The 24,234-nt window shown below is 40.4% G+C and overlaps 1 protein-coding gene across 9 annotated transcripts in view; it reads left to right on the top strand.

Moving 5' to 3' along the window:
• The window catches only part of ATP2B2 (ATPase plasma membrane Ca2+ transporting 2), a 361,326-nt gene that overhangs the window by 70,285 nt on the left and 266,807 nt on the right, over nucleotides 1-24,234 (top strand). For all 9 annotated transcript variants that reach the window (XM_069027411.1, XM_069027409.1, XM_069027407.1 and 6 more), the window contains one exon: nucleotides 4,109-4,160. The gene's annotated coding sequence lies outside the window, so the exon portion shown is untranslated. The remainder of the gene's footprint in view (nucleotides 1-4,108; nucleotides 4,161-24,234) is intronic.

Raw genomic sequence — 24,234 nt, 5'->3', positions numbered from 1 at the left:
TTCTCCTTCTGTGGTGATGCATTTTCCAAGTATCAGTGTGGTTTCTCTCCTGTTATCCTCTCTCTGGTTCTCAAGTGCTGTGATTCCATTTCTCCACCAGCTTGAATTGCAGATGGACAGTTCATGGTGGGCTTTTTCCTAATGCCACACTCATTCCATATTCAGACACTAGTAACCTCTGTCCTGGGATGTCAGAGCCAAGTGGAGCAGGGTTTTGATGTCTCTCCCACTGCACAGGATGGAAGCATGGCCAGCAGGACACTTTTCCTCCTGGGCATGTCCTAACACAGCTGACTTTTATTTATCCCTGCTTCACCCAAAGCTCTGCCACCTTTTATATTAATAAAATGCTATGCTTGATTCAAAATCTCTATTCATGGTAATTTCAATAAATTCAATTTGTTTTGTTTGTCTTAAGAAATGGTACTGTCTAGCAGCAGGATTTGAGGATATTTAGAAAGTAGAAAGAAGTCCAGGGTCTGTGCAGTTAACATGTTACTGGAATTTGTTGTACATTGAAAAGCACAAACAACTTAGACCTGACCAATCAACAGTTTTAATTTTGGCTTGTTCAGTGCTATGCCAAATACTCTTGCTCACTAAAATTTAACAGACTCATAAAGATCTTATGGGGATCATTCTCAATACATCCATAAGTGTGTGGATGGATGACATATTTTTCAGCCTGATCCTCATGAATTTGTGCATCATAAGAATCTGTCATCTCACCTTTGCAAATCCCATTTAAGGTATCTTTTGTGAGCTACAGAATCACAGAATAGTTTGGGTTGGAAGGGACCTTCAAGACCCTCCAGTTGCAGGCCCCTGCCATGGGCAGGGACACCTTCTTTGTCCATTGGCTGAAAAGGAGCAAATCAAATAAAAGAAATAATGGAAAATCTTAACTATCTGACTGCAAGGGTGCACATACTGAGTAGTGGAAAATCCTGCAAGTGGAAAAGCTCTTTTTAGGTGTTGGAATAATTGTACGTTGCTTGAAACACGCCTAGAACAGTTTAAACAGTTATTAAAGAGTGTTGCCAGATTTTATCACTGCAGTCATGCATATAGATCAGTGATCCCTGAGCAGCACTGCAAAATGTGTGAATGAGGTGCACTTGCTAAAAATAACCCTACTGAGTGCTGCTCCTAATTGCCTCGGAATCCTGGGGAAACGAGATGATTTCAGCAGCACAAAATTGACTTAAAACGTTTAACTGCAGCATTGCATGAAGTTTTTGAGAGATGATAAAATATTTGCTAGACCTTGGCCATCAGCATTTAAAAAATAAGACAATCCACCATCAGATTAAACCTGAAGCCGTTATAGTTCTGTTCTTGTCTCACTTGTAAGAAGTGGTGATGGGCTCTGGTTGTGTGGAAACCCCTGGTAGGGCTGCAGCTCTGGGCTGGAGGCAGCTGGAACTGCTCTGCCTTACCTTGTAAAGCCACTTCAGCAGCCCCAAATGTAAAGAGAAGAGTCTGTGAATTTGTTTTTAAAGAAAATACAAAGTTCTGAGGATGTTTGGCAACAGCTGAGCATCCCAGAGCTTACTGACAGACAGAAGAATGATCCTATTCTTTCCCTCTCCTTTTAGAATTTCTTGTAATACTTAATCAAGTTTCCCTTGTGCCTTTGTACCCTAAACAGAATCTATTTTCCTTTTCATAGCGAATGGGTTTCTTGATGAAGAGCCTGCCATAGCCACCTCTGTGACTCTTCTAGGTTTTTAGGATGTTGGATAAATGGGAACTCATCCTCAGTCATAATTCCATCCTCAGTTGGGGAAGGTGAAACCTTTCCCTTGTCAAAACCAGTCTTAAGAATCAGTAATTGTCTTTTCTTTCTAGCAAATTCTTTGATTATCCATTTCTTTATGGTTTTTCATATTTTTAGGCAGCTGCAGCAAATGGCTGATTTGCAGGCACTATGAATTTCTGCTCCAGCAAGGGTTTAAGCTGTTTAGAGAAATGAATGAAGAACAAAGGTTTTTATTTAACTATAAATTTTGTATGAGTTTAATTTTTTTCATGAGTGACTGGCTTTCTTACATCAAACCCCTTCACAGGGAATTTTAGAGCAATATGCAGTACCTTTGACAACTATAATTTTCTAAAACTCTGGGAAAACCAGATGAAAGAGTAAATAAATATTGGTCTGGCTGAGGTTTAATAATCCCTGATTAAAGTAAAAATGCATTTTAAAAGTAGCATTGATTGCTCCTGGACTCTGGTTTTGTTATCCTTCCCAGGCTGAAAATGTTGAGTCTTTATAGAGTCAGAGAAATATACTGAGAATACCGATGAGACATTTATTTTAATTTATCACCCCAGTGTTTGAGCACTTTTATGTTATCCACTGAATTTATACTCAAAATCAGTTTCACAGAAGTGGGAGAACTTTACTGCTGAGGCAAAGGGAGGCAGGAGGTTTAAGGACACACCTGTACTGCTGGGCAATGACAGTTTTTACAACCTAGGCCTCCAAGAGTAGGTGCTGGAACTGGGATTGAGTCAGAACAGAGCCAAGTGCTCCATCCCTGACTGCATCGAGTCCTGCTGGGACTCCCTTTCTCACTCGACTGACTTTGCACCATTTCCATCCCCTCTGGTAGAGATGTTATGACTTGCTGTGCTCAAAAGCTCTGGCATTTTGGTATTTCCCCCTGCTCTGTCCCCTTGTTTGCTGTTAGTTTGATTCCTGGAGTTGCCCACCGATTTGTGGGATTGGTATCGAATGCATGGATTGCATTGTCAGCTCCTGGAGAAGATGGACTTGCTTTTTGCTCAGCTCCAGCACTGTGGGTGCAATTCAGACTGAGAGAGCTCTGGTGTTCAGCTGTTTTCATGTATTTCCACAATGGGGAATCTCTGGAATAAATGTGCTAAAGAGATGTTGGTAGCCCAGGTGGTGGAACAAGATGTTTGGCTTGGAACTCCTGCAAGCACTTCTGTTACCTTGGGATGGGAGAGAGGTATTTTTATCACTTGTAGTGCTTACATGGCACTTCAATCAAGTGGGTTAGGCTTCTTTTCTTTTTTTTTTTTTGGCCAGATTTCAATTTAATTCACGATGTGTCACCTCCCTAACTCAGCTTTGGCTCTCAAAGAAGTGGTGTTGTCCTTTTAATTTCTGGCTGAGCAGTTGCACAGCAGAACCTGGAGAATCCAGGAATTGGTTTTTTGGCTCTTAATAGCACAACGTCCATTCTGTTTGTGCATCCCTCTGTGATGTTCCAAAGTGCTTTGAGGAGTCAGAACAGAAGTTGCTGTTGAATCTCTCTGTCCTGAAGCTCTTGGAGGGCTGGCAGTGCTGTGTTCCTGCACAAATCTGCTGGTTTAGGGGACATTCCCTGAGCAGCGTGAGGGGTTGTGTTTAACAGGCTGATTGCTTGGCAAGCTGTGTCTTGACGAATGTGCTGCACACAGGATTCTGTCTCTGCAGACTTAAAATCATCTCCAGAAGGGGTTAAAGGAGATTCTTTGTGGAAAACTTAATCCTGGCATTAGATTTGTGAACCAGGAAGATACCTGGTGTGTTTGTCCTGATGTGATTCTTGGAAGAGATGTTTGTTTTTGTCTCCAAAAGGAAGTGCCCTGATTTCATGTGCCCTGATTCATGCAAGTATTTATTCAGTAAACATTTTCCCTTCAAGGTATTTGATTCTGAGAAAAATTGAGGTTATCAGTTCTGTTGAATACTTGTAGACCTGAAAGCTACTACAAAATAATTATAAGTGGCAACAAGTATGATCGCTTTTGTGTGCATTATTAGTTTGATTTTTCCAGAATGAGGCAATATTTCATGCTTTAGTTCTGTTGGAAGGTGTGTTATAGTTTATTTTTTTGGAGGTGTGTTAGGCTTTATTTTTTATGAGTCCCTTTAAAATTCTCCATGGAGTATTTTCTGTTTTATAAATTTATTATGGAGTAACACAGAAGATATGAGCTTAATTTTATTAATTGTGCAATGAACCCCTTTGGATCTAAAGGAAACCAGCTGCTTTTTAATGATTGAACTGCCTTTTTCTTTGATTTTGCATTCATTATATCCAGTCATAATTTAATTTTCCCAAATGTAAACTGGTTTTTTCTTTGTTTTTATCAGGTCTTGCATGCTGTGACACAAAGATCTCATCGCCTGGTGCGCTATGTTCATGGTAAGCCTGATTTCCTCCTGTCATCCCCATCGTCATTCCAGGGGTTATTATATCAAGGGGATATTATGTCATTTTAACAATCAATCATTTGAAATGATCATAAACACATGCACACGAGTTTAGTCTTCGTTTTTTCTGAATTAGGACAAATCTCCAGTTTTACACAACATCCAGTGCAAACTGAGTTTTAAGAACCTGTAAAGGATCTGATAACGGCCTTAAAGTTTCAGTGGTCATGGTCAAAATTGCAGACAGGGCAGGATGGGGCCAATTTTGTAGTTTTAAGTAATGCAGTGGCATCAGAATTCCTGACAGGTCCCCACATGAGGAGATCTACAAACAGCAACACAAAAGGCCCAGCCTGGGTCCAGTGAATCCCTCCTTGTCCTAGCTCCAAATCCTCAGGCTCTTTAGCTATGCTAAGGAATTCTCTGTGGCTGCCAACTTCTTGGCACTTCTTAAAATAACTCAGTTAAATGTATTTCATAAACTCATTTTGTATAGGCAAAAGAAGCCCCTGTGCTTCTCCTCAGCAGCACATCTTCCTTCTCTTTCTTTTCTCCTCCAAATATTAGTAAATTACCCCTTTTATTATGATATGAAAATAAACCAGCTTTTGGGATTAGGCCTCACATTTATCAAATGATTTCCTACTATGTTCTACTTTTTTTTTGTTTTTTATTTTGAGGGGCTAAGTAGCAAACACCTTCTGTATTTCTGGGTTTACTGATACATATTGTTAAATTGATTATTTTCCCTCATGCTTTTTACTGGAAATAGCTGGAATCCTCATGTGGTTCCACTGTTCTTTTTTTCTTTTTTTTCCCCATTTTCATTGTTTTTCTTCTAAGTTCTCCCTTACCTGCTGCAGGATGTTTGAGCTGCTTGATGCCCTCCACCTCTGAGAGCAGAAGTTAATAAACAGCTTTCCCTCGCTGATGGGATTAGGGATGTCAGAGGAGCGGCCAAGGCTTTAGGGGAGAGGGATTTTTAATCCTCTTCCCTGGTTCACCTCAGTTGAGTCAGCCATTGGAAGTCTGCCTTGTGGAGCTGTCAGGGTAATCAATAGCTGTGTTCAGCTGAGCTTCCTGGCATTTCTGACAGTCATAAATGTGCTGCAGCTTCCTGAAGGAAAGTGTTCAATCCTAGGTTATCCATTGGCGTTTCCATAATCATCCCCACTTCCCAGGGGGAGTCCTTTGGCTTGCAGGGTCTCCAGCAGCCCCTGGGGAAGGGTTCTGGGCATCTTTGAGATTGTGACCAAGGACGAGCCCTTGCTAGGTTGCACATCACATTTAATTACTCAGCGCTCTGCAATGAGAGATGATGCAAAAACAAAAGCTTAACATCTGTCAGGTCTTTTAATGCCAACATTTCTTAATATTTTTTCCTTTTTTTTTGGTGGTTTTTCTACGCTTTTCTGACATTCTAGTGGCTTTTCCCCAGTCTCCTCTCTAACATGGTGATATTTGGAGGAGTTCTGCAGGTGCTTGCTGGAGGTTTGGAAAGGCTGTGAGGATCTTAGCACTGACTCTGAATTTAATTAATCTGGGAGCCCCAGAGACACAGTTAATGGCTCCATTAATAACTTCACTTTCTCATATTCTCAGGTTTAAAATATTAGACCAATATTTTGAGGTAGGATAGGAGTGTCCTTCATTTTGGGGTCCATCTAGGAGGGACCCCCTGCAAGCTCTGCAGATGTTCTCTGAAGCACAGGTTCCTAATTTTTCTTGCCACAGGGCATAAGGCCCCAAGCTTGGCATTGCTCAGCTAAAATATTTTTTACAACAAATACAATAAAGCATTGTCATCTCAAGGGCTTACAGTTAAATTTTACTAATGCAAATTGCTTTTGAGTCGGGCAAGTCTGACAGTGTTATTGTTTGTCTTTCAAAAATACATTTTATCAAGGCTAGCACAAACCCCCAGATGAATTGAACTGTAACTTTGTCTGATTTTGATGGAAACAGAACATTTTATGATGTTCAATCTTTCTTTAAGGATTTTGAGAGGGAGAAAATTATGATTAAAACAGAGTATTAAAAATTCTGCTCACAAAATAATTTGTGAAAAGGAATTGCAAATCTAGTGGCAAAAAATCTTTATAGCCAGATAAAACTGCTTGGGGCTTCCTTTTGTTTCTAATTTATATTCACAATAATAAATGAGGCTGAACTAGCAATCAGAGAGATCAATTAAAAGTATCAGTACAACTGGTTTTAAAAAACAAAATCTGTTACCAGTCCATACTTTTGAAAATACTGCAGCACAAGTTTTGTGTTTGGATTCTATTGGCAAAGAGTTCTGTCCTGTGTGAAGGGAATCAAGGGTAAGCCACACATCTACATCATAAATACACAGTTAATCCTTTATTATCTAACATATATTCACTTGAGGTGATGCTGAACTTTTCACAGTAGTTTTACCAGGTTACAGCTTCCAATGTGGTTTCAACCCACGGCGCTATGGTTGTGCAGTCCCTGGTGTCTTTGGAGAGCTCCATGGCACCCTGAATTGGAGCTGGCATTATCATTCCCCTCCTGGTGCATGGCTGATCTGATTAATGTGGTGTGGGGACTGTGATGACTTTGACTCGTTCTTCATCTTTTGTCTGCTGTAAATTTTTATTGGAATTTTCTTGTAGGATGCAGTTTATGTTGCTGAATACAGAGGGAATAAAGCACTGGTGAGGCGGGGAATGGTTCCTCTACTGCATATTCCCCTTGCTTTGTCCCTTCCTTGGACCCCAGGAAGGCTTCTTGTGGCAGGATGGGGCTTAGAATTGACCTTTTAAGAAATGCTGTGTTTAAATAAGAGTTGTCGAACATCTGCAGAGATGGGGCTTTGGATTGCAGGTGTTCATAATTAGATTAATTTGCAAAGTAGATCAAGCCAATGAAGGAGGCATGGAAAACTGATGGAGGGCTTATCAAATTAGCTAAGTAGAGCAATTAATCAGACAGGCCTTAACTGTTTGGTTTCTATTTTTTAATTATCATCTGGAGCAGTTTGCTTTTGGCTTGCATTAAAGAAGGCATTGAGTGCAAGGCTGTGTTTGGGGAGACACTTCCCTCGTTCTCTTTGTCACCTCCATGTCTCAGGGAGTGGCAGCAACGTGGCACCACTCAGGGATCCACTGGCATTCCCAAGGCACAGAGCAGCCTCCTGTAAATAAAATTTTAAAAAAGCGTTTAGCATTCTCTGTGAAAATACCAACAAAAAAGTACCAACAGTGGACTTGGGATTTTATCTAAACAGTAACTCATCAGTGAAAGTGATCAATAGGCAGCTCCTCAGGAACTTCTGGTGGCAGTATGGTAACAATTACCCTGGAGGTATTTAAAAGCACCTTAGAATGGTGGCTTTAACAAGTTGTTTTTCATTTCTAATTAAGTTCATTCAGTTTGGGCAGTGCTACACATATTGATACTGATTGAAAGTTTTTGCTTTTCTGGCTCCATTTGTAAATGATCTGGTATTTTTAGTTTGACTTTTCTGGCCTTTCTCTGCAGGAATAAAAAGAAGGTTCCATAAGATTATCCCAAGAATACTTTTCCTTGTTTAATTTCACAATAAACCTCTCTGGTAGCTGTCAGGTTTGGCCCTGAGAAACTGGCCTGAGGCCCCAGAACTTTGACATGGAATAGTGAGCAGAGACCTCTCTCCAGACATGACCCTCCCAGTTCTCTTTTCCTTCTATTCAAGAGGTCAAATAACTTATTTTCCCACATCCACAATGAATCCTAAAGCACGTCAGAAAATGGGGAAGAATGGAAATTAGCACTTCTTCCTCCAAAGCTGAAGAAAGATGATCTGATGAGAACAAGACCTTCCTCCAGATCTCTCTAAATACTGAACTGCCTCTTGTGTAGAGGTTAAATATAGGTTTAAGATCATTCCTTTTGCCTTCCTTTAAAAAATACCCAATGAACATTCTGGCACATTAACTTTGGGCATTTATATTTAGGAATCTTATCACAACTTAAAATGCTGCTGTAAAACTGGTTTCCCCTCTCTGTAAGTCCTCAGCCATTTTATCTTAAATATCCAGAAATGAAAATCTTAACCAGGGTTATCAACTTAGGTCAAGCTTTGAAATCCCTTTTAAACATTTTGAGTGATATTTTTCATGCCCTTAACACTGAATACTTCAAACCCCCAAATGTCCTGTGCTTAAGAGTTCTTTTGAAAACTACAGAATCCTTGAACAACTGAAGATTAAGAAGAGGTTTTTGGGTAACTATTTCAGGATTTTTTTGTAGATTGATCATCACATTTGCCTTAGGAAGAGAAAGGATAGATCTAAAAGCTGATGCCTGAGATGTGTAAGCTGCATTTTCTTTTATATCTCTGGAAAAGTAGTCTCTGATTTTTCTGATGAATTTCTGTCTCTTGCCTTGATTTTTGAATCACTGAAAATAAGATACAACTTCAGTTTTAAGCAATATGGGAAACTGTTAAAAAGCCTGTAAATAGGAGTAATTAACACCCACCTCCAATGTTTCCTTTTTCTGCTTGTTTAAATACAGAATTTCTAGGTCTAAAAGCATGTGAAAATAATTCAGGCAACATATATGTGCTTTCAACGTGCTTCAATCCAATCAGTTATTCCTTGGGAAGGCTGGAGGGCTGTGCTAAACATGATCTAAATTACTCTGGTAGTGGTTTAAACCCAGGATCTCTTTCATGTGTTTATTTGGAGCCTCTGAATCCAGTCCAAGCTACCTGGATGTGACTGATAAGGGGATCAATAGAGAGGGAGGAATGATGGATGAGTTGTAAAGCTGAGCATTGCTCCTGAAGAGTTGTGCTTATACAAAACCCTGAAGTGCAGACTCGAGGAGGGCATTTTGCTTTGTGGAGGCTTGAATTTGTTGGTTCTTTTATCACTCTGTCAAACATAAGCTGACTGTTTCTCTCTTAAAATACAGCCTTTGTGGGAAAATGTCTGTTTCTTGTGGTGGTGTCAAGGCCTAAACCCACTAATAAGACATGATCATAGTTAATAAACCATAAATACTGGTGAGTTGGAAGTTCTGTTTCTGCATTCACAGTCTGGAGGGGCTCAGTTCGTTGCACCACTCTGTGAAAAAGAAGCAGCATTTCCCAAGCATGAGGATGGAGCAGCTTCCACACCTCTGAGGCATCAGGAACCCTGACAGCACAGTTAAACACCTGACAGGAAATGTCACTGAGAAATGGAGACACAGGCTCAGAAATATCTGTTAAATGTTTGTGATGGCTTCACTCCTGGTGACATCAGTACTTACAGCTCTGATCCAAGGGAGCACCAGACCCTGAGCTGTGCTGTGTGAGGGGCAGACCAGAGCCAGAGGCAGCTCCCAGCAGGTTTTTGGGAGGGAGATGAGCAGAGTGCTCTGGATGGAGCTGGGCTGTGTTGGTGCAGGTTTGGCCACAGGGACTGGTGCCTCTTGCGGGTGCGAGGGGGCTCTGCCGGCTCAGACAGTCGGTGTGGGGGAGTCAGAGGTGTCTCCTGTCTGTGAACCAACACAAGGCTTGCTCGGACATCAGGTGGCTCTCAGCATGGTTAAGTGCTCTGGAACTATCAGACTTCTCCAAGTCTTCCCCCTGGACATGTGAGGCACCTCACTGACTGCTATTCCACAGGGCACTGTAGCTTTCTCTTTGATGCAGGAGCCTGGTCATGAATTTGAAACTACTTCTGCCCTTTGAATTTCTTCCCAATGATGTAATAAAATGTTTAAAATATCAGCTTGAAGAAAAGACTTGAGAGCCATAGGAATAGGGAGAGAAATCCTATTATGCAATACTAATTACATTTATGAGCTTTTCATTTCATTGACTCTCTACGTTCCACTGGTGGCAATGTTCTTCTGCCATTCCAAGTAGTAAAGCTGGAATAGAGGTGATGCATTAATGGCAGTCAGGAGTTACAATCCTTCTGTCTCATTTCCCATCGCATGTAAGCCATTATTTGCAATTTTGTTTAATGCTTATAATATAAGTTTGGTATAACCGTTTATATCCCATGGTCTTGTATTTGTCAGCTTGTTTTCACAATAGCTTGTGCATCACACAAAGGATGTATTTGCTCGGGATGCTTAATCCAAGGTCATTGTTATTTTTGGTGTGGTAGTTGGGTTTTTTCCTTCCCCATGAAGTGTATTAATTTTCTTTGAGAACCTTGATGTCCTGCTGTAGTCAGTAAAAAGTAGGTGGAATAAAGTCCCCTTTTTTAATGGTCTGAGGTTCACAGTATGAATACATCTATCTTAATTTTTTTTAAAACTTACTGTTTTCTATCAAGTAAGAATGCTTTTACATTTGCCTAAACACTGCATCAATATTTCCAGCAAAATAATTCTTTTCCTCAAATTTCCTATTTAATAAAATACAGCCTCTTTGAAGTCCACAGACCTCACCATCTGTTACTCAATTTTCACTCCATAAAATTTTGCTGACATCTGTTTAATCAAATATATTTTTACAGTCATGGAGAAATTTAGTTCAAACTTGGTATTATCCTCTTCCTAGATGCCAAACAGAAAATATGAAAATAATGAATAGGAACTTATGGGAGAGGAGAGGGGAAACATTAAAGTGGAGTCTGTTACCACTTAGGGCACCCCTTGGACCTGGAAGCAACGTTCCCGATGGTCCTGAGGGTCTCCACAGGCTGTGGAGCTCAGTGTTCCCTCAGCTCCTGCTCTCTCCAGTGTTCCCTTGGCTCCTGCTCTCTCCATCTTGTCCAAACCTGGCTGTTCCCTGTGGCCAGAGTTTTGGAGCAGCTGCTAGGCTTGAGTCAGGAAAGCCAGGACTAAGCTGATGGGGTTTCACCAGCCTGTCTTCATTCCATGCCCTCACTGTCCCCATTCTTGTGCTTTCTTCCTTTACCCTGGGGAGGTGACTCCCCCAGGAGCTGTTGGGACTCCTCTCCCGAGCAGGCAGGACACTCGTACGGAGTTTAGGAAGTCACACAGGGAGGGGAGGCAGTTGCTCCTCTTGGATGCATCTCTGCAGGTTCTCCAGGGGTTGAATTTGTTGGTTCTTTTATCACTCTGTCAAACATAAGCTGACTGTTTCTCTCTTAAAATACAGCCTTTGTGGGAAAATGTCTGTTTCTTGTGGTGGTGTCAAGGCCTAAACCCACTAATAAGACATGATCATAAACCATAAATACTGGTGAGTTGGAAGTTCTGTTTCTGCATTCACAGTCTGGACGGGCTCTCTGGATTCATTGTTTCCCATCAAATGTCATTGTGCTGAGGTTTGTGGGTGCTGTCACCATCACTGGAAGGGATGTTGTTGGTATTAGTGGGCCCTTCCTTTCAGGCTGGCTTTCCAAAGGAAATGAGGCATCTGCAATTCCTGGCTGTCAATCTGTTGATTTGGTTTTATCCGTCAAGCTTGATTAGGAGATTTCCATCAGGGCTGTGCTCTGACAGACCCTTCCCATCTCCCATATGGCATTCAAAATGAACATCTTTTAAAAACACTAATTTATAACGTTTGATAACCAAATAGCAGCCTTTGTTCCTGTTGGTTATCACCACTTTTTGCAGTCCTCTCGGTTTGTTGAGGTACGAGATGTTGTAGCACATCCTGGATTTTAGAGAAGCCGGTGTTGTGGCTTTTCTCTTATTTATTTTCTCTGTTGGTGTTGGTGCATAGACAACTTCCAGAATGATTGAGCTGTTTACTGCAGATTCATATTGTTTTGCTTGGAAACTGAATGGATATTTACAACTGAGTAATAAATTTAGAATATTGGTTTTTAATTGAATCTGCAGCAGAATATGCTGATTAACTTGAATTTAATGATGAAGAGCAATGATTTTGAATTTTTCATGGAAATCCCATTATATGCACATGTAGTATTTATTAAATTGAAATTATCTCATATTTTAAAATAATATTTTGTTCCCTTTCACAAAGAAGAAAGGCAGGTTGTTGATGTTGATCTTACTGATTACGTGGACAAAATCAATTGGGATAAAACATGAGTATAATTTTATAATACTTAGAGCTCTTTCCTAATTCTTTATCCTCCAAGACACTATTTATCTACCTTGAAGCTTTCTTTATTTGGGGTCATTTATTAAGGTATGCTTGAAAGAAAAAACATCTGGAAGCATTCTTTGGTTTGTTTAAAACCTTCAGTTTATTTGGAAGGAAAACTTCTCAGCTGGTCTTTCCAAAGCCTTGAAAGCAAAGCTGGGATGCCAATGCTTATTTCTTTGGGGTTTTTTGATGGCAGATTACAAGGGGGGAGTTTGTTTCTGGCCATTTTGCAGATTGTTTATGGTAATGAGCATGCTGTATAAGTTTAAACTCAAATTATAAGCAGAAGAGGTTTTGGCTGGATGTTAAAACTTGAGCACGCTCTTTGTTTTGTGGCCGATAAAATTAGATTGCTGTCGTATTTGCTTATAATGAGATCAGCACGCTAAAGAAAACCAACCTCTCTCTTAGCATGATCTATGTGTGCTGCTCACTCAGAAAACATAAACAGAGGGAACTGGGATGGATTTTGGATGCTCGTGTTGCTGTGAAGGTTTGGTAGGGCTGGAAATGCAAACCCTGCAGTGCAGCAGTGCTTTCCAGCCTCGGACGAGTATCCGAGTGTGGGGTCACCTGGCAGCCCCACCCAGGCTCTGCTGTATGTCAGGGAGAAAAACTCTCCAATTTTTTTTTTTCTTTTTGCTCAACTCTATCTTTTGCTGGTACTTAGAACCAAGCAAATTAAGCTGAGCCATGACAGGAAAATCTGCTAGGCATCAGGTATGAACTCAGGCTTCCAACTGACAAAGAAACAGAGCAATAACATTTCCCAGTCTTGCTGCTGTCCCCAGCACAGGCACTTGGGAGGGTCCTGAAATGTTTCTCCCATGACAGAATGGGTGGGTGCAGGAGCTATTCCCGAGGTGCAGCTGATCACTGTCACCCTCAGCAGATTCCTGCTGCTGCTGCTGCTGGAGTCACCGAGGGAGAGCTCGGGTGTGCTGCATTGCAGGGGCAGGAATTGGGTTCTGCTCCAGTTCTGCTCTGCTCTAACTCCAGTTCACCCCAATTCTTCCCTTACTCTGTTCTACTCCACTTCTTGCTCTACCCTAATTCCAGTTCTTGTTCTATTCTAAGATAGAATCTTAGAATCTTGGAGTTAGATGTACCACGCCGGTAACCTTCTACCTGGGGAAGGAGAAAATGGAATAAGAATCACAAGGAAAAGCAGCTGATTTGGGGATGGGTTTTTTAGTTTGTTGGGTTGGTGGTTTTTTTTTTTTTGTGTTTGTTTTTTTTTTTTTTTTTTTTTTTGGTTTGTTTGTTTGTTTGTTTTTGTTTATTTTTGGTTTTTTGGTTTTTTTTTTAGCTTGATAATAGAAGAAGCTGCCCTGTAGAAACTTTTAGAGAGTCAAGTAGTGCAGCTGTCCATAGGAGAAGTCCAAGCAGGACAATGAGCCCCTGGCACCATCCCTTGTCTCAGTGACATGCAGTGGGACCAGGTGTTTATTCAGTGTTCCATGGTGAAGGTCTTAAAGATTATTTTAAGACAAGGCTCCTGGTATAGAGGACTTTTTAATACAGTTTGAGGTAGCAATACATGGAATGTCCCCAGTTCTTGCATTTCCAAAATGCCAGCTGAGAAGCATAAGCAGATAAGGGAAAAGCAGAATATCTCAATAATAAACACTTGGATTTATTTTAGGATAGTTTGAGGGAGATGGCAAACAAGCAGAAGGAACACCATGATCCAGCAATCCTGACTGTGAAAACTTTTAGCTTAGAAAGATAAATTCCCATTTCCTTAAGAATACGGGCTATCACAATGAGAGGATAAGATATATCATGAATTAAAACCTAATTAGAAATTAGAAATAAAGTGGGGGAATTAAATGGCCTATTACTAATGCTGCAAAAGTGCTTTTAGGATGCCCTGGGGATCATCAAGGCTTTAATGGTGATTTGTTAGTGAATTGCTGAATTTAAGAAAAAACTTCAAGTTGCACTGGGAATCTCTTCCTGCCACTGCAGAATTTTCTCTGAAACAGTGCATTTTCAAGGTTTTTGTTTTCAGATATTCATAACAGACATTTTAATAATTGCTTTTATAATTTAACTCATTATTCCTGCTTTTGATCTTGGGCCAATTTTTAAACATGCCCTCTGCATTTTGTATTCACGTAACCTGTTTTTTAATTAAAGTCTATTTCCCCTGCTTTTTTCTTAATTAAGAGCCTATTTTTTGACTTGGTGAGTTTGGGGTTAAAAATGTGTAACAGTCTGCTTCCCATGGCACCCATGCAGTGAAGGAATATAGTCAGGGCCACACAGTGATGGGAGAAGTAAATTATTGTGAGAAGCTGTTTCCTGCGTGCTGCTGTCACTACCATTTCATTTTATTTTGATTGTTGCTTTGCTGTGCCATCAGTGATCTCACTGTGAGCTTTGGTCGTAATTTGGCTTGAACTTCATTAGGCAGAGGGAAATGCCCTTGCCCTGGTGGAGAGATCCCACCTTGCTGAAAGAGTGCAATGCTGTGCACAGCACAGATGTTTCTGTGGCACAGCTGAGCCCAGAGGTGGCAGTCTGGGACTTCCTGTGGCAGTTCTCCTGTGGTCCTGTGGTCAAGCCACGACACTGCCTTAGGAGGCTCTTGGAACCGGTTTTATTGGAGGAAAGCAATGGTAACACAGTGCCAAAATTGTTGGCTAACAGAAGTATGTTTTCTTCCCCCCTCAAGTTTAAAAACAAACCCAGCGTCTGGATTTCCACACTCCATGGTTTGCCAGGTTCTGGAATTGTCTTCAAATAATGCCTCCAACATAAGACCTGCTGGAGCAAGTCCAGGGGAGGCCACGATATTGATAAGAGGGCTGGAGCACCTTCCCTAAGGAGACAGGCTGGGAGAGTTGGGGCTGTTCAGCCTGGAGCAGAGAAGGCTGTGTGGGCATCTCACAGCACCTTCCAGGGTCTGAAGGGGTTACAGGGAACCGGAGGGGGACTCTTTGTCAGGAACTGGAGTCACAGGACAGGGAGTAATGGGTACAAACTGAAAAAAGGGGAAATTTAGGTTAGATATTAGGAAGAAATTCTTCCCTATGAGGCCCTGGCACAGGGTGCCCAGAGAAGCTGTGGCTGCCCCTGCATCCCTGGCAGTGTCCAAGGCCAGGTTGGATGGGGTTTGGAGCAGCCTGGGATAGTGGCAGGTATCCCTGGCTGTGGCACTGGATGGCTCTAAGTTCCTTCCAACCCAAACCATTCCATGATTCCAAAGAGAAAGAGGAGCTCTGAGTGGGTTTTTTTTCCTCCTGAGTCTCTGTTATTGTGAGAGGTCCGTGCTCAAGGGCTTGTGGGGTGAACCCCAGAGGGTGGCTGAACCCTGTGGTGATACAACCTCCCCACAAGAGAAACCAGGCATGGCTCTCTTGTGAATACACTAACTTTGGAGTATTAAAGAATTTGGAGAAGAAAATGGCTTATCTGCAGGCAGAAAATAGCATTTAGTACTGGTTTTACTGAAGTTAGCTTCACCTCAAAATGGCGCAATGACCCTGCTGCATTTGCTTTGTTGGGCTGATTGAACAACCACGTGAAAAACCAGGTAGCAAAAATATGGAGAGAGGATAAGGAAGATAAATGATAAGAAGAAATGAAAAAAATATAACTGTCTCTGGACTTGGTCTATTTCTAAAATATAAAAGTTTGCAGAATGGTCTCACCTTTTTTTGTTTTTTTTTTGTTTTTTTTTTGTTTTTTTTTTTAATTTTCCACCCCAGCTTTGGCCTCAACTTCTTGTCAGATTTGACACACATCACAGGATAGTTTAAAATACAATAATTATTTTCAGATGAGTTAACTTTTATGGAAAGATACTTCCAATTTTTATGTTTCATGGCTGATTTTAAAACTTTGTGTTGAAAGTGAAGTTTAAAATATATGCAAAAATATTAAGTGTCCGTTCTCTTTCTAAAGTTAATCCAAGGTAAAGTTAATGGAAGGTATTCACTTTACACTTAGGTGTGGAAGAGAATGGGAACAGTTTTATTTTTTTCTATAAGTAGTAACTTCATGGGATTATAATGTCATATTTCTTGATAATACATAAGTGCTTTTACTCCTACATGTACTTTCACAAAATGTAAATTTAGTGAGTCACAGTCAAACTACAAAGGCACTGGGAGTTTGAAAGATTATTTTGCTTTATGCAGCAGAAACCGTTATTTGGTATCAAGCCTCCAAACTTTTAAATCATCAAAGTTACAGAAGTATTGCAGTAATTATAGTAAATACTGTGAATAAGCTACTCAGTTGATACCTAAATTTAGTTTATGCAGAGAATTAATAGACATTTTTGTTTTACATTTGTCGAATAATTTTAATTAGAAGCAATTAAGTAAAATTACATTACTCCCAAGTAAATTGCTGCTTTCCAAATTTCTTTAAATCTCCTTATATTCCATTAGTATGTGAAAGCTTACAGTAATTAAAGTTTGACTTGTTTATATTCCATAGGAAGAGCTAGAAAGGAGTTCAGGGAACCTTTCCATGTGGAAGGGTTTTACCAGATTGCAGACTGCTCTCATTCCTCTTATTTGGAGCATTTTTGCTCCAAAGCATTTGGTACTGCCACTCCTGGAGCCAGGAGAGAGAATTAAATGGACAACTGATGAAGTTCTACTTCTAAATCTCTGATGATGCTTCTGGTGGTGGCGTTGTCTCGATGTTTTAGGTGTCTGATATTTCAGCTGGAGCAAATATCTGAACCAAAAAAGGCTCCTCCAAATGTCTGCACGGGAAAGGTTCCTGCTGCAATTTTTACAGCATGGTTATAGCAGTGCCTATGTTATATATCCCACATTAAATTCCTTCCTTTTCCATTACCATTTTAGCAGCTCGCTTTTGCCATAAATACTTGTAGGAACAGCCTAGGGACAAAGCAGTCCCTCTAAAGCCTCTTCCTGTGCCTTGTGACTCAGCCACAGATCCTTAACAGAAAGTCAGGATTTTGTTCCGGAGCAGCATCCGTGTATATGAACAATGAACGTAAAATAGTAGGTGGGATACTTGGAATTCACTTTTATGGCCTGAACCATTGGAAAGAAATGAATTGGTTCTCCAAAAGCTGTGGAGAGGAGGAGGCAACTCCTGCTGCCAGTAGTAATTACAGCTCAAACAGGTCCTTGCCAGTCACACGAGGAAGGGAGCTGGCCCAAATGTGTTGGCCACCACTCTTAGGAGTGCAAGAAAATGTTGTTTTGGCACATCTTGAATTGCATTTCCCTCTCCCTGAGTGGGGATTGGCAAATGAGCTTGTACATAGCAGGCCTTGAGACAAGCAACAGCATTTAATGCACGCTTCAACTTCTTTTCTGGATAAGTTTTCAAGATTTTAGAGACAAAAATTAGGTTTTCACATGAAGAAGTTTGGTTTTTCTAATGGAATTGTCACTGCTATGCTAGCTTCTAAATCTTTAGGGAGCAGACAAAATCAAATATGTGTTCTTTTCAAAATACTCTCTGCAGATGCCTGCATGGATCAGCAGTGGTGTTAAGATCCAAGTGCTGGGAGATCCAGCATGGAAAATGAATATTGCACATGTGATTGTAAATATCATTAAGTTGGCCATAAAATTATATTTTCAGAATCATTATTATGGTTTTCTTTTTGTTTCATTTTTTCTTTCCTTCTTTGTGATCCTTGATCATCCAAAGCCAAGAAAGAAAAGAAACAAAAGTAAGAAGAAAAAAAAAAAAGAAACAAGTTGGCAGCTTTTTTTTATTTGTATAGAGTAAGAACGTTTGAGCTACATTTTGAGAGAATTTAGGTGTTTTTTCATGTCTCCTTTTGCATTCTCACAGTGGGTCATGGTACCTTTCTTGGAGCTGATCCATGTGATATTTTTAAAATTAGTGGCAGTAAATTGTCAGCTGTCAAGTGCTCTTTAGTCTGTAACAGCTTTGGAGGTGTGGTCCTGAGGCCACCTTCTTTTTAAGACAGGATAACCTGGAAGGAGAGTGTGTAAAATGATAGTAAATTAACACACACCTGGCCTTTCTTTTGCTTCTATGTCTTCCTGAATTTGCCTTGGCTACTCTGTTCCACACCTAACTCAAATATATATTCTTATATATAGATATATTTCTATTTGTCCCCGCCTGTTTTGCCATGTAATATCCTGCAACTAATACAAAGGATTTTAGAATTATGAAAGCCGATGATGTCTTCTGGTATGATCATCATCCCTCTATTAAAAGAGAATTTTCTGACTAGCTGAAAACATGGCATGTAGTTCTTGCTATGTTCAGGCTGTGACAGGTCCACCAGCTGTTTTATTATAGTTTGGTTTTGAGGCTGGTAATTAAAATAAGTAAAATCCAGCTATGATATCTGGTAGTAAATCTACTGAAGTATCTTGAAGGCAGTAGGCAGACATATATTAAAGTGCTATGAACAATGCAGGTATTTCTCCAGTGTAGAAATGGGCACAAAATGGCTGTTTTTGCATCATGTCCTAAAGAACATCCCTTTTTCCATGACAAGCTTTGACTTAAGAAGATCCAAGTGGGGATGATGTTGCTATAGGAATTCCAGTGTGGAAGTTTGCTGTGGTTCCTTTTCAGTCTGTCCTGGCCAGGTGAAATGGGTGCCCAACCTTCCTGACAGAAAGGCAAATTTCCCAGTCCAGGAAAAGCAGCCAAACTGGCTGGGTATTTTTGTGGTTTGTGCCACAATCCCCGTAACAAGTTCAGTAGTGGAAAAAGTCTGTTTATTGTACAGCAATATTGAATATTCTCATTTATTTGAGGAAATAGAGGTGTTAGGAATTTGCATCTCCTGCTCTGGTGATGCAGGGTCACTACATTAAAGACAAAAGTCGTCTCACCACAGCTCTATACAACACTTCCCAATATCCTCTTTTTTTCTGCCTCTTGGGAATGGCTTGTGCCAGGCTGCATAAAAGCAGCAGTTCCATATATCTGCCCTCGCTACAAAGTACATGAAAAAGGAGGTTTATTATTGGGACTATAAATTCAAAAATCTTTCTAATACGATTGTGGATGTCCTTTGTGTCATGTATTTCATGTACCTGAGTGCATTTTGATATTGTAGTGAAATATGTTATATTTGAGACTGTTAGAGAATCAAATGCTTATTTTAGTCACTTGACAGCAGTATTTTTTCACCTACTAGCAGCGAAAAAGTCCATTGCTCAGGATTTATTCTTTGAAAATTATTTTTCTGTTCTTTAGTAATAGAACATTTTCCATGGAAACTTAGACTTTCTTTCATAACTTAAGGATTAGAACCAAAAAATACTATTTTAAATTGATGACTTTTATTCTTATTACCTTTCTTCTTGTCAAGTTAAATGTGTTATGTAGGAAATACAAGTAAAATTGAAAATGCCTAGGTATGTTTTATTCCATATTACTTTCTGTTGCATTTGGTGCATGTTACATAAGAGGACATTAAACAGACTGTCTATATTCACTTTCAAAGTGTGAAGGAAATGATGGATAAACATCTCTGCCGATGAAAGTTTCAGCAGCTTTTATGTACTGAAATGTAATGCCAACCTAATTACCTCTATTTTAAAAACATATAAACTAAGCACTGTAACATAGGATATGGCAGACTAGTTAATGAGGATTTTTTTTGTTTTGTTTTCAATATTTACAATTTCTTTCCATAGTTTTGATAAAATTTCCTCAAGCTGTATGTGAAATCATCTTAGGCTGGTGGTGCTGGTAACTCAGGTTAACTTTAACTTCCAACTCCCACCCTTGAGTTCTTAATAGTGTTCAATTTTCATTTAATCATAAACAAAACCTGCCTATCAAGCATCCTTTTTGAGTAAGATGAAACAAATTTCAGACTATTTTTTTTTAATAAGAAATAATTTTTTAAACTTAAACCATGATGCTGCTGGAGCTTGTCCATCAGTGGACGTCACAGTCCTGCCACCCAGGCAGCGCCGAGTTGTTACGAGCTGAGGGATTGTTTGAAAGAGGAAAAATCTGTGTAGTGCCCATTCCTCTGCTTAACAGGTGAGCATGGAACACCTTCACTTTGCAGGCTCGTTTTGAATGCCCAGCAATAAGTGAACTTGGGAAGTCACAGGTCTTTGCTGAGCTTTGCTCTCAGGGAGGAAGGCTGGGGTTGTGGAGCCCTCAGTGAGCAGAGGCTGGAGGTCACGACTCTGCTGTGTCCTGGTACCCAGCAGGTCCTGCCCGTGTGCCAGCCCTGGGAGCACAGGGGGAACACACGCAGGGGTGAGGTGGTTCTGGTGTTTGCAGAAGTTTTTCTGATAATTGTGCAGATTGGTTCCCTGTTAATAATTGCTTTTGTAAACAGCTCATTGTGTGCCAAGGGAACTTGACTGTATTTGGAAACATTTCTGGGGAAATTCCAGCCACTCACAAAATCATTGTAATCAATGTGTGTGATAGTGGCAATTAGAAATCAGAGACTTTTGGGGGAATCAAAGGAAATCTGTGATGAGAGGCCTGTCTTTACTGCGAGGATGCTCATTCTGAGTCTCATCTTTTAGCATTTGCTTAAAGACCTGTCCAGAATTTCACTGTTTTCATCACTCTGTCACCTGTAGTAGTTTCTGAACAAGGATCCTCTGAACTAAAGGCTCCCCATACATATTTCATAGTCAAGGTTCTCCTTGAAAGTTCTCTTTTTATTGCTTTCTTTTAGACTTCAGCCAGGAAACGAATGTTGAAGGAAAATTCATTTCAGAATGATGGAGGGCAAATCTGTAAATAACCGCAGACTTCATAAGTCAAGGCATATATAAGGCTAGTCAGAAAGATTTAGGGAAATGAGATAAACTGGTTTAAATTTTCTTTATGATGATCCTGGAGAACAGTCTATAAGAATGGTACAAAATTGAACTCCCAACAAAATAGAAGCTCACAAACCCACATTGTAGACTGGTCTGCGTTATTTTATATCTGTAATTATTGGCAACTTAATCCATTGCACTGTTTGTAGATAAATACCTCTCTTTGATTTGTTCAGTCAGTGCTTGTCTCAATTGATGGTCTAATGAAATTCCAAGATAAAATGGCACTTGGTGCCTGTGGCATGGAACCTGCTGTGGTGCAGTTTCTTTTATGTTCACATTATGGAGGAAAAAAAAAAAAAGAAAAATAAATATCCTCCTACAATCACTCAGCATTTAGGGAGGCAGCTCAAGTTCCATTTTCCATATTTCATCCAAATCCATGTAGATTTCTTGAATCTACGGAGGCTGCAGTTATCTTCCCAAAAGGGAGAAGATGCACTTAATTAGTTGATGATATTCTGATGTCTCTAATAAACCACTGTGGTTCACACCTGGTTTTGTGTGTAACTGGGGATGTGTGACTCTATATTTGTATTCTGTTTTTCTATCAAGCACCTGGTGTTTGTTCAGATATAACAGACATTAATACTTTCACCAAACTTTTATTTTTTATTATTTCAGGGTTTATATGTGTGTATAGACCTCCTGTGAATTTTAGCATTCTTAGAGCTTGATTACTATCTTCACACTCCTGTGTAAGAATCACTCATGCAATTCCATGCCTGCCCTGTCAAAGGCAAACCTCCTTGGAAACGTTCTCACCCTGATTCTGGTGACCTCTTTTCTTGTAGGGAAGAGAGAAATGCAAGCTTTTCCCTTGAAGAACTCTACATACAAAATTTTTTTAATTCCTGCATTCTCTTAGCTGGCTCTTGAAATTTGAACTAAAGAGGAATCATAGAACTGTTTGGGTTGGAAGGAACCTTAAATCCCATCTCATTCCACATCCTGCCCTGGGTGGGGACACCCGCTGCTATCCCAGGCTGCTCCAAGCCCCAATGTCCAGCCTGGCCCTGGACACTGCCAGGGATCCAGGGGCAGCCACAGCTTCTCTGGGCACCCTGTGCCAGGGCCTGCCCACCCTCACAGGGGAGAAGTCTAAAAAAAAATGTAAAATCAGTATTGTGCAAATGCTGTTCCTTCTTCCCTGAGGTGCTGAGGGTTTGGGCAAGACTCGTGTTGCTCAATGAACATTAACACTGGAGCAAACCAGCCCTTTCCTACTCCATTTAGTCAGTAAATCACTGATGGGAAAACTAAAGAATTTCTCCCAAATTCCTTGGTTTAGGTTCCAATCTGAATTTAAAGTTGGGGTAAGGGGTGTTAATAAGGTGGTGTGAATGCTTCTAGAGACAGTCTCCAAAATCTGTGTGCATTTTTATGTAACCACACAAAAGGGCACACGTGCATTCACAAACACATGCAAATAGAAATGGAGTGTGTGCTGGTATCTAGAAATGGTGATAAATGATGCTAAAAATTGTTAGCACTTTGTCCTTTCCAGCACTGGTAAGCTTGTTGAATTTGTCTGGAATTTTTTCTCCTTGAGTGTTAAAGTATCACAATTTAAAGGTGTTTAGTGCAGCTTAATTTGTTGAGGGGGTTGTGTTTGAGAGGTTTTTTCTGTTTAATACCACTACTGATAAATATTCTCATGTGTCCATAGTGGTGGAAAGGAAGAAAACATTAAGTGACTTAAGACTAGTGACACTTCTACTGTATCATCACAATTTCAAGAAATCTGTAGGGATCAATGGCAAATTATAAACTCCAATCTGCATCAGAGAGTCTATTTCAATGTGCATCCCAGCATTTCAGTGTGCATCCCAGGATTTTCCCTGCTGCTGGACCATTGCAGAGTGTTTTGCCCTCTGAGTTAGGGAAATCCTGACTACCTGGTGAAGAAACGAATCCAGATAGGAATTCGCAATTAAGGATTAGCTGAAATGTTCTGGGCTTTACAGGAAAAAAAACGTATTTCCAATTTTTAGAGTATGAGGAAGCTTTTTTGATCATAGAACTCTTTATGTCAGAATTCTGAAGGACCTTTTTTCTCCTCTTGCTCTTATGTTAGCACTGATGGGCCATTAGGAAAGGGGCAAGGAGAGCAGAAGAGGCTGGAGGAGGTCGGCTTGGCGTTCAGAACCTGGGCAGCACCAGGAAAAGTCCGTGATCCTTTGTCTCCAACACTTCCCCCTCCCCTTCCCTAGTTTCTGAGAAGAAGGACAGTTGCTGATTTTTTATTTTTTTTTTAAAGAATCTCCTGCTGAGATAAATTTTTCCCTCCCCTTGGTGCTAGGCATAAACTATGCCTCTTTCTATCTTCAGCTTCCCATCTGTTAGCAGAAAGTGATGAGTCTGAGGAAAACTGCTCTGGAAAGTAGGGTAGCTTCCCTCATGAGGAGGTGCTGGGAAGGCTTGACAAGTTCGTTGTGACCATTTGCCTTCTTTGTCCTCATTGCTAATAATCAGCAAATGGCTCGGTTTTAACTCGTGCAAAGTATTTGTCTTTTAATTCTCTTTGCTGGGCCTAAAATAAATTGAGTTTGTTGGATTTTCTGTTGCATATGGATGATTTCTTGCTGAGTTTCCAAAGAGGAAATAGTCTCATGAAGAGAAGTGTTGAGAAGGTGATTCATTTCCAAAACCCAGATTCCTTCTCCTGCCTTGGTGCTTCTGAGTGGGGGTAGGAGGGGAAAATGCAAAGCGAGGAGCTGAAGTGACTGAGGACGAGCTGCAAAGATTTGGCAGTTGCTCCCGTTGGAAAGATTCAGATCAAATCTCTTGCTGTATCTTTGCATTCATCCCTTTTCTCCCCCCCCACTTCAATAATTCTTGAATCCTTGGGCCAGTGTGAATCTATTTGGCAGGCAGGTAGAGACAGAAAACAGGGAGTCCCTGCCAGCAGGGAAAGCAGATGACCAGGCAGAGGGGAGAAAAAGCCCTAAGAAAAACGCTGATGATCCCTGCTGAATACCAAAAAGCTGCTGGGGAATAAGATCTCCTGAAATGTCACTAATTTGGGAAGAAAGCTCCATTTTAATCTTGCGTACAATTAGACAGCAGAGAAGCAAGCAAGGCTTCATTAGCTCAGCCAGTCACAGAGGGGGTTTCTTGATTTCTTCCTCTCTCCATTGTGTAACCATTCATGGTCCCTTCTTCGTGGCTTCTCATTACTGGCATTCTTGTCTGGCTGAACTTTTAACTTAGCTTGACTTAATTTATTTGAA

This window comes from Aphelocoma coerulescens, chromosome 12 (assembly GCF_041296385.1).
Source record: "Aphelocoma coerulescens isolate FSJ_1873_10779 chromosome 12, UR_Acoe_1.0, whole genome shotgun sequence".
NCBI classification, from domain to species: domain Eukaryota; kingdom Metazoa; phylum Chordata; class Aves; order Passeriformes; family Corvidae; genus Aphelocoma; species Aphelocoma coerulescens.
Note: the sequence above shows the minus strand (reverse complement) of the source record. Positions and strands in the feature narration are given on the sequence as shown.